Consider the following 14,651-nt stretch of genomic DNA (forward strand, 5'->3'; position numbering starts at 1 on the left):
AGCATTCCCGACTGCTGGAATGAGGCAGGGCACTGGCTGGATTCAGAGAGCATTGTGAACAGTGGCCTGCATCTCAGGGGAGCAGCTGGAAATTGAAACCCATTGGAATGTGCTTTGGGTTAGTGGAGATGACCTTGAAAACCAGAAAACTGCAATCTGCATGGCACTTGTGGCTGTGATAGGGAGACAGAGGAGCAAGCACTAAGCAATTCATGCTGGAGGCTGGCCAGGTGTGCTCCTCCCCTCCCACCAGGGGCAGAGAGGATGGAAATTATGTGAATGCCAAGGGCAGCTGAGAAAAGGAGTCATGCCTGGGGTTTGCTTTGTTAAGTGTTAAGTGAGCTGAGTTGGGGGAATGAAGATCTGAGAGAATGGGAAGAAGGCAGACTATGAGTGGCGAAGATGACGGTGAAGGCCAGCAGCAGCCTTCCACACCTATTCCATTGTTGTCTGATGGACAGCCAAGACAGGACTTTTCCTGGCTCTTACTTATTATATTGTCTTCACTATTTGGAGCAGTTGTGTGAAAGGCAGGCCTACCAGGAGCAGACAAAGCCTGTTGCATCTTGCACTGCCCTTTGCCTCCATACCCCGTGGCAGAGGGAAGCATTTGATCCTTCTGTGTTATACTTACTGTAATCCCCCAAAAAGAAATGGGATCCCTGTAAGAGTTCAAGAAAGAGGGTAGTAACATGAAATGTGGCTCAACAGTCAAAGATAGATGTATTTTAGAGAAATAAACCAGAGAGAGTCTTCTGGCCAATTTCAGTCAGAAGCATTCTCTCTTACAGACTAAGCATACATATATTAGTTTTAGGGTGAAGGAGCTTATCACAAGGTTGGAATGTTTCTGTGTGGGGGAGAAGTTTATGGCAGGGTTGGAATGTCTTTGGGTGGAGGGGAGGCTATCTTGGGGCTGATGTCTTTCTGGCTGGAGAGGAGGTTATCTTGGAGCTGGCATGTCTCTCATTGGGGAGGGGTTTGGAACGTTTCTGGTAAGAGATGTTGACGGGATGTTGCTGACTTTAGCCATTAGGTTGATGCCCTTTGGATTTAGGCAGTTTCTGATCAAGGTGAATTTTAAAATGACAGTGCTTGTCCAAGATGGCAATGCTCCTGCTCTGTCAATCCTGACCCTACAGTTATAAAAAGGATGAGGGGCGACGTGTTCTTTCTGGCTACCTCCTGCTGATGAGGACACAGAGAGTTTTCTGGTCTCAGATTGACTGTAGGAGCAATGCCTTGTGTGGATGTTTTTCGGTAGTTGTTTGTGAAATGGCCATGATCCTGTCAGAAAAAGGTTAATTAGGCAGGGTAAAAACATTAGTCCTAGGCATATTATTAGGAGAGGGCCCAGGAATGGGATGGTCCATGCTATGATTTTGTTCCCAAACCAAGGATCTATTTGGTTGTTTTGGTATTCCAGCTTTTTCTCTTCTTTTCTGTTTTACCTGTTTACGAGGCCCAATTGGTTGAGATAGAAACATTCCTCACCTAATGAGGGGCAGAGGCACATGTTTGGAAAGGCCCATGTGTTATTTTCTGTTAGTAACCATTATTCCTGCTATGAAGATAATAATTAAGCAAAATGTTACAGTAATTGAGTTTCTCTGATATTTACCTGAAGGGTGCTACAGTATATAGTCCTACTGCAAATAGTAGAGTGAGTAAAGCAATTCCCACAAGGGTGGCGTAGTAATAATTACCATTTAAAAGTTTTAATATTTGGCTTAAAAGGAGAGGTAAGAATGACAAAAAGTATTTGGTGAGGTAGGGGTGAGACTGAGTAAGATGAGTAATTCTTACTTGGTTACTTATTTTTTTTATGATTTTTGGCTTAAGATTTCCTATTTCTTTATTTCCTCATGTGAGGGTCGGGGTCCTAGAGGCAGTGCCTGCTGAAACATCTGGTTTTCAGTTTATAGGGTTTAAGAAAGCACAGATTATTTTGGAAATTCGTAGCCAGAAAAATTAGAATTTAATTTAAACAGTAGAAAATAATAAGAATTGAAAAACGTTAGGCAACACTAGAATTTAACAACAGGTATGCTACAGTTTTTGAAACATAATTCTCTCTCTTCAGTTTCCCATTTTTATTAAAAGACAAATCATGGTAGGACTGGTTTGCTTTATTGTACTTGGCTTAATTATTTGCATACAGTGCAGCAAGAATAATGATTTGTTACATAGGCCTCTTAAACTGGATTTGACGGAACTTTGTTCCATAGAAGGAATATGAGATAAGATCTTTTTAAAGCCAAGCACAGCCATGGATTTGTACCATCAAATAACTATGAGTTTGGTGAATTCCTCTCCTCTTGAGGTTCCAAATAAGTTGGGCCTCCCGGCCTGTCAGAAAGTGACCTTCATTACTTACCACAGATCAGAAACCCTGTACAGGGACTGTGTACACAAAATATGAGGCCAGTTTCCCAAGGGCTTTATTGGCTCCATACATCAAGTTTGATTCCTTGAAGGAAGGCACACCATTCCAGTCAAAGCCTTGGTGAAATAACCAATTTCTCCAATTGTGTCCTGTTACAAAAGAAAACAGATTCTTACTGCACTTATGCAAACAACTATATTGCCATAACTTAAGAATACTCACAGTTTCCAAATTCTGGAGAAAATCAGGTAGAGAGAAACAAGTGTACTCCAAATTTTGTTAGTGCTTTATAGCTGACTATAAAACCACCTTCTAAAGAGGACCTAAAGAAGACAACAATTGTTTATGGATGACACAAAGTGTTAGGGTAGCCATAGTTAAAGGCATAATTGATAAGGATACCTGTTACCTCTGTGGCACACAATAATTTTAACATAACAATTATAATTATTACTGATAACATACACTCAGATATATATATCAGAATTATAGGAGTCTCCCATAACTTTGGAGCACATACCAATAACGTATTTATACAAATATAGCCCAAAGAAAGCCAAACACCATTTTATATTTTACAATGCTTCCTGTATGATTTTATACCAAATAAGCTAAATTTTACCTTTATATTAGTGTGCTATTAATGTTAAACTCAATTGTTAATAAAACCTTGTAGACGCATTTACCCAATTTTAACATAAGATTTTTATAGACTCTTTTTAACACTTTATAATTTTTGTTAAAGAGCAGGTTAGTGCTTTAAGAGAAATCCATTGTGCTTTTATTTTAATGCTCAATTTACAGGAAAACTAGATGATACCTCTTCAACTTTAGCCAATATGTTTACACACAGAATTTCCTGTACAATTAACCTTCCAAAATTTTCTTAAACCTTCAAAAAATTTTTTAACCTTTTAATCTAGGTAAAAATCCACACTCTCATGCCTCCTTATAATCTTTTTGTCAAAAGTATTTGCAAACTGTTTTTTCAATAGTATTACATGCATGTTACACTGTTAACTTTTAGCAATCTTTACTTTTGTTGGTAAGTTGGGGATTTTAATTATGTACTAGATGTAGAGTCTAGGACCTAGACAGAAATGCAGTTAAGGTCTAGCTTATTCCAGCATTTAACTCCATGTGTCCTAGGTTTACCTAGCTACAAATCAGGCAGTTTGTATGGCTAAGAGTTATAGTGACATTTCATAAAGTATTCAGGAGGTCTACTCACTTTTAAATTGTTCAACATTTCTTACACAAATTCCCTTTATAAAACTTTTCACGACCTTCACAGACAATCTCAGACATGCCTCGACTTTCTGAATTGTTGTAAACATTTCTTTCTTTAAGCAACCAGTTAATTTACTTTAGGACAAGAATTTACCATATAAGATTCATTTTTATATAAATTCTCTTTTCTTTAATATTAAAGATGCTAACAGTCCTTTCCCCAAACAAACTTCCTTCATGGCTGTGGACAAGACTGCCTAAGGCCATAAAATTAGAAGTTAGGGCATTTTACTAAATAGTTCAAGATGTGGCTGTCTTCATTAAACCAATATTAATGTTTCACTTATTAAAAAATTACACAAGCAAAGATTATTCTGTTTGGGCTGAGTTATAGTTTTGTAACCTCTATGTCAAATTTTGACACCTTGTAATACTTGGCAGAAATAAGTATGAAATTGCTTGATCAATAAATGCAAACAAAAATGTATGCTGGCAACTCTTAAGACATTTCGAATCTTACTGTACCAGCAAGTTTTAAAGATTAAAGTCACGTGAACTGAAAGGTCCCACAGCTTTTACTTTTCCCTTAAAAATATTTAAGTGCTTATTTTTCTTAGGTCAATTAATTAGAGCTCTTTTAATAGACACTGCACGCCTAACACATATATAGCCACACAGACAACCAGAAGAAGATTCAGTAGTTATAAGATTTTTTTTTGCTAATTTCCTAATTGGATTATTGGCCTTTGGGTGAGGCTCTTTAAGAACAGGGCTAGGAAAACAGTTTCCAGGGCCTAATAAACAAGCATAGCTGGAAGACAAAGACAGATTTTGAGAGGTACTTATTCACCTTTAATTCCAGGGGTTCCATAAGGAAAACAGAAATTTTTCCCAAAATGGGATTTGTGGAAACTTTTATGTTTTCCCAAGGAGTCCCAGGCCATCAGAAGTCATTTTAGGGTTTTTCATACATGCACCAGGAGTGGCAAGAGGGAATGGAGAAAAGTAATTCAGTTAACTGAGAAAAAACCTTTTCCAGGAAAATAAGATATAAGAAGAAAAAAACATAAAGGCCTTTTGAATATACTCATAGCTTGAATATCCATTTTAATTAAGCTCAGCACTCTTTTTTACTGGGTTATGTGCAGGAACTCCCTGAGCTAATGAGAGGCATTTTTAGAGAAAGATCTCAGACACTGCTTGATGTGTGACAAATCACACATGGAAAAAGGGACATGAACGCGAGCAATGCCTTCAGCCCCAGCCACTTCCCAGAGAGGGAGAATAGCAGAGGTGGTTTTTGAACATGTAACAGGTGGAGAAGGAGGAAGAGCAGGGTTTGGGGCTGAAGGCTTGGGGACAGGAGGGGCCACCAAGGCAGAGGGTTTGAACAGGCAAGTAGCAGATGTAGGTGGATGAGAATACAGACAGGTTCATCTGCAGGGTAAAAAGGGGTTTCAGAGGAAGAGGAGACCAGGGAGGGTTTTTATTAAGAAGAAAGATTTCATGAGGGGTGCGAGCTTGACACAGGGAGGGTTGGGATCTAAGTAGAAGCAGAAGAAAGCCTGAATATAGAGAACCTCTTGCCGTTTGACATTCCTGGTTATAAAGTTGTCAAGGTTCCTGAGAATTTGGAAGTTAAAGGTGTCATTTTCAGGCCATCTGCTGTCATTATGTAATTTCTATTGGGGCCAGGCCATGTTGCAATAAAAAACTAAATACGTAAGCCAAGTTTGGCGAGGTTATGAAGGAGACAGCACAGTGGACAGGGCATATGAATGTGGGATTGTTTGGCACCCATGTGGACTGGTGAGAAAAAGCCGAGGGTGTCTGTTTTTTTCTAGGTGTCCCCAGCCAAACGACAGAGACCTGGAATACTCTTTCTAAAGAGGACAGTCAAGCTGAGAAAAAACTTGGTGTCCCCAAGATTTCCTCTAGCTTAGTCCCACTGGTCCTCCAAGGACCGGGATGGCTGACCTGACTTTCCTGGGTACCATGAGAAAACCAGGGGAGGGCAAATTTTACCAGTCAGCTGGATTAGTGTCTGATGCTGGATGTTCCAGTTGGAATTGGCAAAGGTCCTCTTAGACTGGAGCTGCACAAGGAAGAAAGAAAGAGAGAGAGAGGAGAGAGAGAGAGGTTGAGGGAGGAGGAGGAGAGAGAGTGAAATACACATTGCCAGTGATTGGAGGTAGATTCCCAAGACTGAGGGTTTTGAATACTCTAGGGAGTAGCCCTGGCCAGAGCCTCACAGTTCCCTTCAGGTTACTTGTCCTCCTCATGCAAATTGCTTAAAAAGTGAAATAGGAGAAAAGACGGGGTAGGTGGCCAGAGACCCTCAGAATCCAGGAGTTAGCTCAGGATGAGCTGCCATTGCCCACTGTTTCCTGGGTTGCAAGAGAGCTCTACCCTCCGCACTCATCCTGGCTTTTGGCACCAAATATAAGAGTTAAAGAGTAGAGAAACACGAAATGTGGCTCAACAGTCAAAGACAGATTTATTTTAGAAAAATAAACCTGAGAGGGGCTTTTGGCCAATTTCAGTCAGGAGCATTCTCTCTTACAGACTAAGAGTATATATTGGTATTAGGGTGAGGGGGCTTATCACAAGCTAGGAATGTTTCTGTGTAGGGGAGAAGTTTATGGCAGGGTTGGAATGTCTTTGGGCTGGAGGGAAGGTTATCTTGGGGCTGACGTCTTTCTGGCCAGAGAGGAGGTTATTTCAGGGCTGGCATGTCTCTCGTTGGGAAGGGGTTTGGAATGTTTCTGGTAAGAGATGTTGACAGGATGTTGCTGACCTTAGCCATTAGGCTGATCTGCTTTGGATTTAGTCAGTTTCTGATCAAGGTGAATTTTAAAATGACAGTGCTTGGCCAAGATGGCGAGCTCCTGCTCTGTCAGTCCCTAATTGTTCCTACGGAGTTCTCAACCCTGTTTGCCTATTAAAATCGCCTGGGGAGTTTCTACAAAATTACAGGTACTTAGGCCTCACTCCAATTAATCGCTCTTTACATTGAAAAGACAAACAAACAAAAAAGCTCTTCAAGGTTAAGAAAATCTATAGCTTAAAATAATCAAACCTCAAAAGTTCCAAGTTGACCCAGTACAGTTTCTCTTACTGGAATGTGGGCAGAGGCCAACTCAAAAGCAAAGTTAGAGATAGCTGGGCATGAAGACTCATGTTCATAGCCCCAGCACTCTGGGAGGCTGAGGCAGGAGGATCACTTGAGTCTAGGAATTTGAGATCACTCTAGGCAACACAGGGAGACCCTGTCTCTACAAAATTAAAAATGTGTTAAAAGCCTACCTGGGCATGGTGGTGCACGCCTGTGGTTCCAGCCACTCCCGAGGCTGAAGTAGTAGAATCACTTGGCCTGGGAAGTTGAGGATCATGCCACTGCACTCCAGTACTCTGAGTGACATAGCAAGTCCCTGTCTCAAAATAACAAAAAACAAGTAAAAAAGTAAGTTAAAAAAAAAAGAAAGAATATCTAAATGAATAGCCTCAGCACTGGCTTTTCCCATTCTGTGGCTGTTTACCACATTCTGTTCTCCATACAACAGCCTGAGACATGTTTTTAAGTAAATTCAAATCCTATGTCCCACCTATTTAAAACCTTCTGTGGCTTCCCATTCCATTAACTATACACTCTAAACTGATCTCCAGCTCTCTTGGGCACTGCATGATCTGCTCATCCTTCCAACTCACTTCCTCATCACTCTCCCTTTCACTCACGATGCCTCAGCCAGACTGGCCTCTCTTCTCTTCCATAAATATGCAATACTTTCTTGCCTCTAGATCTTCACATTTATCATTCCCTTTATATAAAATGGTGTTCCTCATCTTCTCATGGTTGGCTCTCTGTTGACATGTAGATCTCAGCTGAACTGTCACTGCCCTGATGAAGTGAGACGTCCCTGATCATCCTCTCCTGAATACGCTCTGCTTCACTCATCACATCACACTGTTTCTCCCCTCTTAGCTGTTAAAACAATATGCAACTAACTTCTCTGTTGTAGATTTTATTGTTTATCTGTACCTGCATAGGGACCTTAGACAGTCTTGCTCCCTGCTACATTCCCAAGAGCCTAGAATCATGTCCAATGTCATAGAGGGCCTTATAAACATTTATTAAGTAAATTAATCCAGGAAGGCAAAGCCAGATCAAAATACATCATCACATCTGGAGAATTATAACAGTCAGAGGAGGAAAACTGTGAGTTAGGATGGAACTCAGCAGAATGGGTCACTACCTAAGCCAACAGACCTGAAAAGTCTTCTATCATTCCTCAACTGGACACTTTCCTGCATGAACCCATGCCACAGTAAAGGTCCACTTTTGCCCAGATTAACCCACAGAGTCAAGGGCTGGGTCAAGGGAACATTAGCATGGAAAATGTCAAAAGAGAAAGCAGTCCCACAGCAGTATCCCTGGTAATAACTTGGAAGGCCTATTTGCTTAACCCAAATATATGTATAGGGTGTCCACCACCCACATATTTAGAAAGGGAAAATGAAGTAAAGTCATACAGCCTGCTTGCCTATAACTGAAATTCAGAACCCATAATTAAAAAGAACTGAACACCCAAACCTTCAAATGAGTAGTCTGTTTAAAAAACAAATTCATAAAGTGTGTGACTCAAAGCAGTTTCTTTGATTCTTCTCAGAACAAAAGATCTTAACAGAGCAGATCAGAAATGACTGAAACAGCCAGTGGATTCTAATTTTTTGCACATCCCTTATACCTCTAGGAGATTATTATGGGACATTGCACTCTGGACAGAAGAGCTATACCTATAAAATATTTCCCAACAGAAATCATACTCTATCTATTAAACAGTACAGCACAGAAAACCCAGATTAAAGGGGAAAAAAAGCAGGTGTCATTAGAATACTTGGAAGAATAGTGGATACTTGGAGAATTGTGGTCATTGAAAAGGGTTCTCAGAAGGCCACATTAGATGTCATTGTTAATGGGTTGGTAAAAACAAAAGGAAAATTGACCATGATCCCAGTGTTAGGCCTTAACTTTATATTCAGGTCTCAAATCGGCTGCTGCATTGGTGGGCTGATAATTTGAGGCCAAGGAAAGGTCTTTGATATGGCAGCAAGGATGGAGTGCCCATGCTGAAAGTTTAGGGACATATTAAGAAAGCACATGTCTAGAGGCAACTGTCTGGCTGACACAGCAGTCATAGTTGCGTTGTGGGACAGGATACCTAGATGACCATGGGCCTTGAAGATGACCTTCAAGACCCTGATTTCTGTTACATGTGACTTGTAAAAAATGGAAGCATCATGGTTTAGTCTATTTGTGCTAGTATAATAAAATATATTTGATCAGATAATTTACACATAAAAGAATGTTATTTCTCATGTTCCAGAGGCTGGAAAGTCCATGATCAAGGTATCAGTATGTTCCATGTCTGGTGAGAGCCCAGTGTCTCTTTCCAAGACAGGTTCTTGTTGCTGCATCCTCAGCAGGAGATGGACAGTGTGTTTTCATGAGGCAGAAGAATGGAAGGGGCCACCTACTTCCCTCAAGTTCTTTTATAAGGTCACTAATCCCATTCATGAGGGCCCTGTCCTCATACATTAATCTCTTTCTAAAGTCCTCAGCTCTAAATACTAATGCGTTGGCAATTAAGTTTCAACACATGAATTTGGAGGGAACACATTCAGACCATATAATTTCACAAGATCAAGAAGAAATATGGGACAAGGGTGATCTTGGTATAGCCTAACTCACGCACTGCTGCAATGAACTTTGGCCATTATTTTTACTTTATATCACAGAGCCAAGGCCAGAGACAAGAAGGAATGGGGAGAAAAAAATACCCTAAAATATTCATTCTCATGACCTAGGATGTTACAGGATTTTATGGCCCATTGGCTAATTGCTATTCTGTGCAATGCACTGACCTCCAAGAAAAGTAGTAGAAAGAGAGTTTTCAGATAAGAGATTCAGGAACTGTCAAAACAAATTAAAATTGACTAGTCCTGTTCTTCCACAGTAAATGAGAAAGGAGATATCTTTATTCTGGTCATATTGGATAGCTTTAGTAGACAGATGAAGGCTTTCTCAATAAAGTACAAAAGAGCTAAACTAATGGCACAGATTTAAGCCTAAGAAATCTTCTCTTACCCCGGGGTCCCCACGAACATGACCTCAGACAGTGGGCAGACTCATAAGAGAGCTGTCTCACCAGCCACGTCTCATGGCATATGACAAAACGTAGCAGATTTTGCTCTCCTCTGGCCTGTTCCCCAGCCTTCACACCCCAGCCATCTATCAGGAATCAGCCTTATGAACAGTTGGACTTTGTGCCCTTTCTAGATCTTTTTGGAAGTTCACTTCTAGATCATTGAACTCTTTGTCAGATACCACTTTTCTCAGCCTCCTTTCATTTGTATTAAGTTCATAAATTCATAACTGTGGTTTCATGATTCTCCTCACATCAGAAAAAGATAAGAACATCTCAACTAAATTGTTCTTTGTGGTTAAGAATATAAATAAATAAAGCCTTGAAGATAAGACTTGAAATCAGAGAAAAGGTAAGTAGCATAACGTCCACACCTCCAAATAGCCAATCACAGTCCTGTAAATCAATTTTATTTCATGCTTTCCTGCTGGCTGCTAATCACTTTGCAAAAATTCCCAAAGTGCTTTTTTTTTTTTTTTTTTTTTTTCAGGCACTTCAATGCAGGCATAATGGCCTGCATAAGGTCATCTCTTTGACCCTGAAATCACCAGCTGAGTACTTGTGGGAGACATTACAGATTGGTTTGGGCTAAGAGTGAAACAAATCACATGAGCATATGGTATTAAAGCAATGTGGTATACACACAATGATGTTAACTTACTTTATAAAAGAATATAGTAGAAGCTGTCTTTGAATACAGCTATCTGGTGATAACATTGCTCCCAGATACACATGTATGTAATTTTTTAACTTGTCTCTGGGCTTAGAGGTCTAGATCCAAAATTACAAGGGAAATGAGCAAGAATATTATCAAGATAATATCAAAAGGCTGTTCTCCATTGCTCAGAAACACGAAAAAAGGAATGCCCACAGTAAACTGAAGAGGTACATATGAAATCTCAGAACGAATCTCTTAACTTCTAAAAATGTGTTACATTTGAAATGCAATCTGATATAGATATTCACAAGACCTGAGCAGACACCTCGCCAAAGAAGATATACAGCTTAAAAAAAAGCATATGAAAAGATACTAAACATCATATGTCATTAGAGAATTGCAAACTAAAATGAAAATGAGATACCACTGCACACCTATTAGAATGGTGAAAATCCACAACACTGACAACACCAAGTGCTAGCAAGAATGTGGAGCATCAGGAATGCTCACCCATTGCTGGTGGGGATGCAAAATGGTACAGATACTTTGTAAGGCAGTTTGGCAGTTTCTTATAAAACTGAACGTATCCTTACCATATGATCCAGCAATCATGCTCCACTGCATTTACACAAATAAATAGTAAACTTATGTCTACACAAATACCTACTTTTAGGTTTGATCTTTAAAGTAGTTTTATCCATGATTATCAGAACTTGGAAGCAGCCAAATTGTCCTTCAGTAGGAGAATATACAAATAAACGGTGGTACATCCAGACAATGGTATGTTATTCAGTGCCAAAAAATAGCTATCAAGCCATAAATAACATGGAGGAAACTTAAATGTATATTATTAAATGCAAGAAGCTAATATGAACAGGCTACATGCAGTGTGTTTCCAACTATATGACATTCTGGAAAAGGCAAAACCATGGAGACAGTAAAAAGACCAATGGCTGTCAGAGTCGGGGTACACAGAGGAATGAATAGGCAAAGCACAGATGATTTTTAGGGCAGAGGATACTAAAATGGTGGTGACATGTCATTACACATTTGTCAAAACTCAGAGAATGTGCAAGAACAAGAGTAAACTTTGGACTTTGAGTGATAAAGATGTATCAATGCAGGTCAACTCATTGTAACAAATGTACCATTCTGGTAGAGCGTGTTGATAGTGGGGGAGGCTATGTATGTGTTGGGGTGGGAGTATACGAGAACTCTCTGCATTTTCCCTCAGTTTTGTTGTGAAGCTAAAACTATCACAGAAAATAAAGTCCATTTTAAAAGTTAAATGAGATAATATATGTAAAGCATCTGATACATTGTAAAGGACTCAATTAATATATTAAAGCTCATATGTAGAGCTTTCTATGTGCAAGGAGATGTCCCATATGACCTCTTGGTCCGATCTTAACTGATTATTCTTTAAAATAAATTTCTGGAGTGGACTTGCTGGGTCAAGTGCGTGAAAGTTTACAATATTTTGTCAGATACTCATTAGAAATTTGTATCAACTTACACTTCCACAGATAACATGCTTGTCTCCCCACATATTCACCAACACTTAGTAACTTCAGGTATTCTAATATTTGCTAAACTACTTGTGGCTTTCAAACTGGGTTCAATGAAGGGATAATGTTCTTTGTAATGCAAAAGAAATCCCCAAGGAAAGAAGGCAGCTTGTTGGAAATATGACAGTCTACCTCTTTTTTTTCCTTAAACATTGGGGTTCCAAGAGCTCTTGAATTGGCATAAAGCTCTGTTTTCATCTGAAGATTCCACTGGAGAAAGGTCTACTTTCAAGTTCACTTATACAGTTGTTGGAAGATTCAGTTCTTCTAAGGTTATTAGACTGAGAGCCTCAGTTTCCCCTTGACTGTTGGCTGCTCTCAGTTCCTTACTATATTGTCCTCTCTACCAGGGCAACTTGCTTCATCAAAGCCAAAGAGAAAGAGCAACTGTAAAAGCAAGTTGAAAGTCACAATCCCTACTACCCTAATCATGATAGTGGCATTCCATCATTTTTGTTATATTATACTAGTTAAAAGCAAGTTACTAGGTTCAACCCACACACAAGGGTACAAATATCAGGAGGTAGAGATCACTGGAGTCACCTTAGAGGCTGGCTACCATATCATTACTGTTAGCCTCTGGAACTCTTGGTTGAATGGCATCTATTTGACCTCTCCTCCAAGATAATTGGTAGACAGAGTAATAAGTAGGCGATGGAAAAGAGATTTTGCTAAAGCCTCTCTTTTCCTCTCATACTATCGCTGGGGCTGGTGGTCCAGAGGTCTTATTCCTTGAAGGCCATGTGGGCAATGAGGTTCACCACCCTGTTGTTGTAGTCAAATTCATTGTCATACCAGGAAATGAGCTTGATAAAGTGGTCATTGAGGGCAATGCCAGTCCCAGCATCAAAGGTGGAAAAGTGCATGATGCTGATAAAGTTGGAGGAGACAACCTGGTGCTCAATGTAGCCCAGGATGCCCTTGAGGGAGCCTGCCAATTCTGCTTCACCACCTTCTTGATGTCATCATATTTGGCAGGTATTTTCTGATGGCAGGTCAGATTCATGACCAACACATTAGTGGTGGGGACACGGAAAGCCATGCCATTGAGCTTCCTGTTCAGCTGAGGGATGACTTTGCCCTTAGGCTTGGCAGTGACAGCAGATGTAGTGATGATGTTCTGGAGAACCCCATGTCCATTATGCCAGTTTCCTGAAGGAGCCATCCACAGTTTTCTGGGTGGCAGTGATGGCATGGACTATGGTCATGAGTCTTCCCATAACACCAAAGTTGTCATGGATGACCTTGGCCAGGAGTGCTAAGCAGTTGGTGGTACAGGATGTATTGCTGATGATCTTGAGGCTGTTGTCATAGTTCTGATGGTTCACACCCATCACAAACATGGGGATGTCAGCAGAGGGGGCAGAGATGATGACCCTTGTGGCTCACCCCTGAAAGTGAGCCCCAGCCTTCTCCATGGTGGTGAAGACACCAGTGGACTCCATGGTGTACTCAGTGCCAGCATTACCATATTTGATTTTGGTGAGATCTAGCTCCTAGAAGATGGTGATGGAATTTCCATTGATGACAAGCTTCCCATTCTCAGCCTTGGGAGTGCCATGGAATTTGCCATGGGTGGAATTATACTGGAACATGTAGGGCATGAAGTTAAGGTCAATGAAGGGGTCATTGATGGCCACAATATCCACTTTACCAGAGTTCAGAGCAGCCCTTGTGACCAGGAGCCCAAATATGGCCAAATCCATTGACTCCAGGCTTCACCTTCACCATGGTGTCTCAGGGATGCAGCTGGCACTGCATGACATGTGACTGTCTGTTGAACGGGAAAAGCAGAAAGCTACAGCATATTATTTAACCCATAATTATCATATTGAGATATTCTTTGTTAACTCTGATGCCAATAGTTGGTGACTCAGACGGGCATCACTTGACATAGCAGGCTAACATCCCCTGAGCATGTGGACAATTCAGTTGTCTCAGTATCACTTGTTTAAAAGACTATCCTTTTCCCTCATTGAATTTACTTTTGTCAAAATCAATTGTCCATATGATTTTGGCCATTAACTCACACATAAGCAAATGTTCTCTCAAAATGGGTTATAGGCCTAAATTTCAGGGGTAAACCATACACTTCTTCAAAGAAAACATAAATTAACATGTTCATGACCTTAAATAAAGAAAAAAATATTTTTCTGCTAAACAAAAAAAGTTAAAAAATGAGACATGATCAAAACTAAAAGCCTTTGCTCTTTAAAAGACATCAATAAGAAAATGAAAAGACAAGCCACAGAATGAGAAAAAATATCAAAACATATATTTGGTAAAGGACTTCTATCCAGAATATAAAATACAATTAGAAATAAAGAACACAAGGATAAATGACTCAATTTTAAAATCAGCACAATATTTGAATAGTCACTTAACCAAAAAGGTGTAAGAATGGCCAATAAAGTACATGAAAAGACAGTCAGCATCACCAGTCAGCAGGGAAATGAAAATCAAAACTACAATGTGACATCACTTCTTACCCACTAGGATGCTATAACAAAACAGAAGGACAAAAACAATTGGAAGAGGGGTGGAGCCAAGATGACTGAATAGGAACAGCTCCAGTCTACAGCTCCCACCGTGTGCGACGCAGAAGA

At 40.1% G+C, this 14,651-nt stretch overlaps 2 pseudogenes; both read right to left on the bottom strand.

Annotated features, from left to right (window-relative positions):
- Positions 1–1,356: 1,356 nt before the first annotated feature.
- Positions 1,357–14,651, bottom strand: part of LOC101146918 (glyceraldehyde-3-phosphate dehydrogenase-like) — a 75,827-nt pseudogene continuing 62,532 nt past the window's right edge.
- On the bottom strand, positions 12,771–13,776 carry LOC101142559 (glyceraldehyde-3-phosphate dehydrogenase-like; annotated as a pseudogene).

This window comes from Gorilla gorilla, chromosome 1 (genome assembly GCF_029281585.2).
Source record: "Gorilla gorilla gorilla isolate KB3781 chromosome 1, NHGRI_mGorGor1-v2.1_pri, whole genome shotgun sequence".
NCBI classification, from domain to species: Eukaryota; Metazoa; Chordata; class Mammalia; order Primates; family Hominidae; genus Gorilla; species Gorilla gorilla.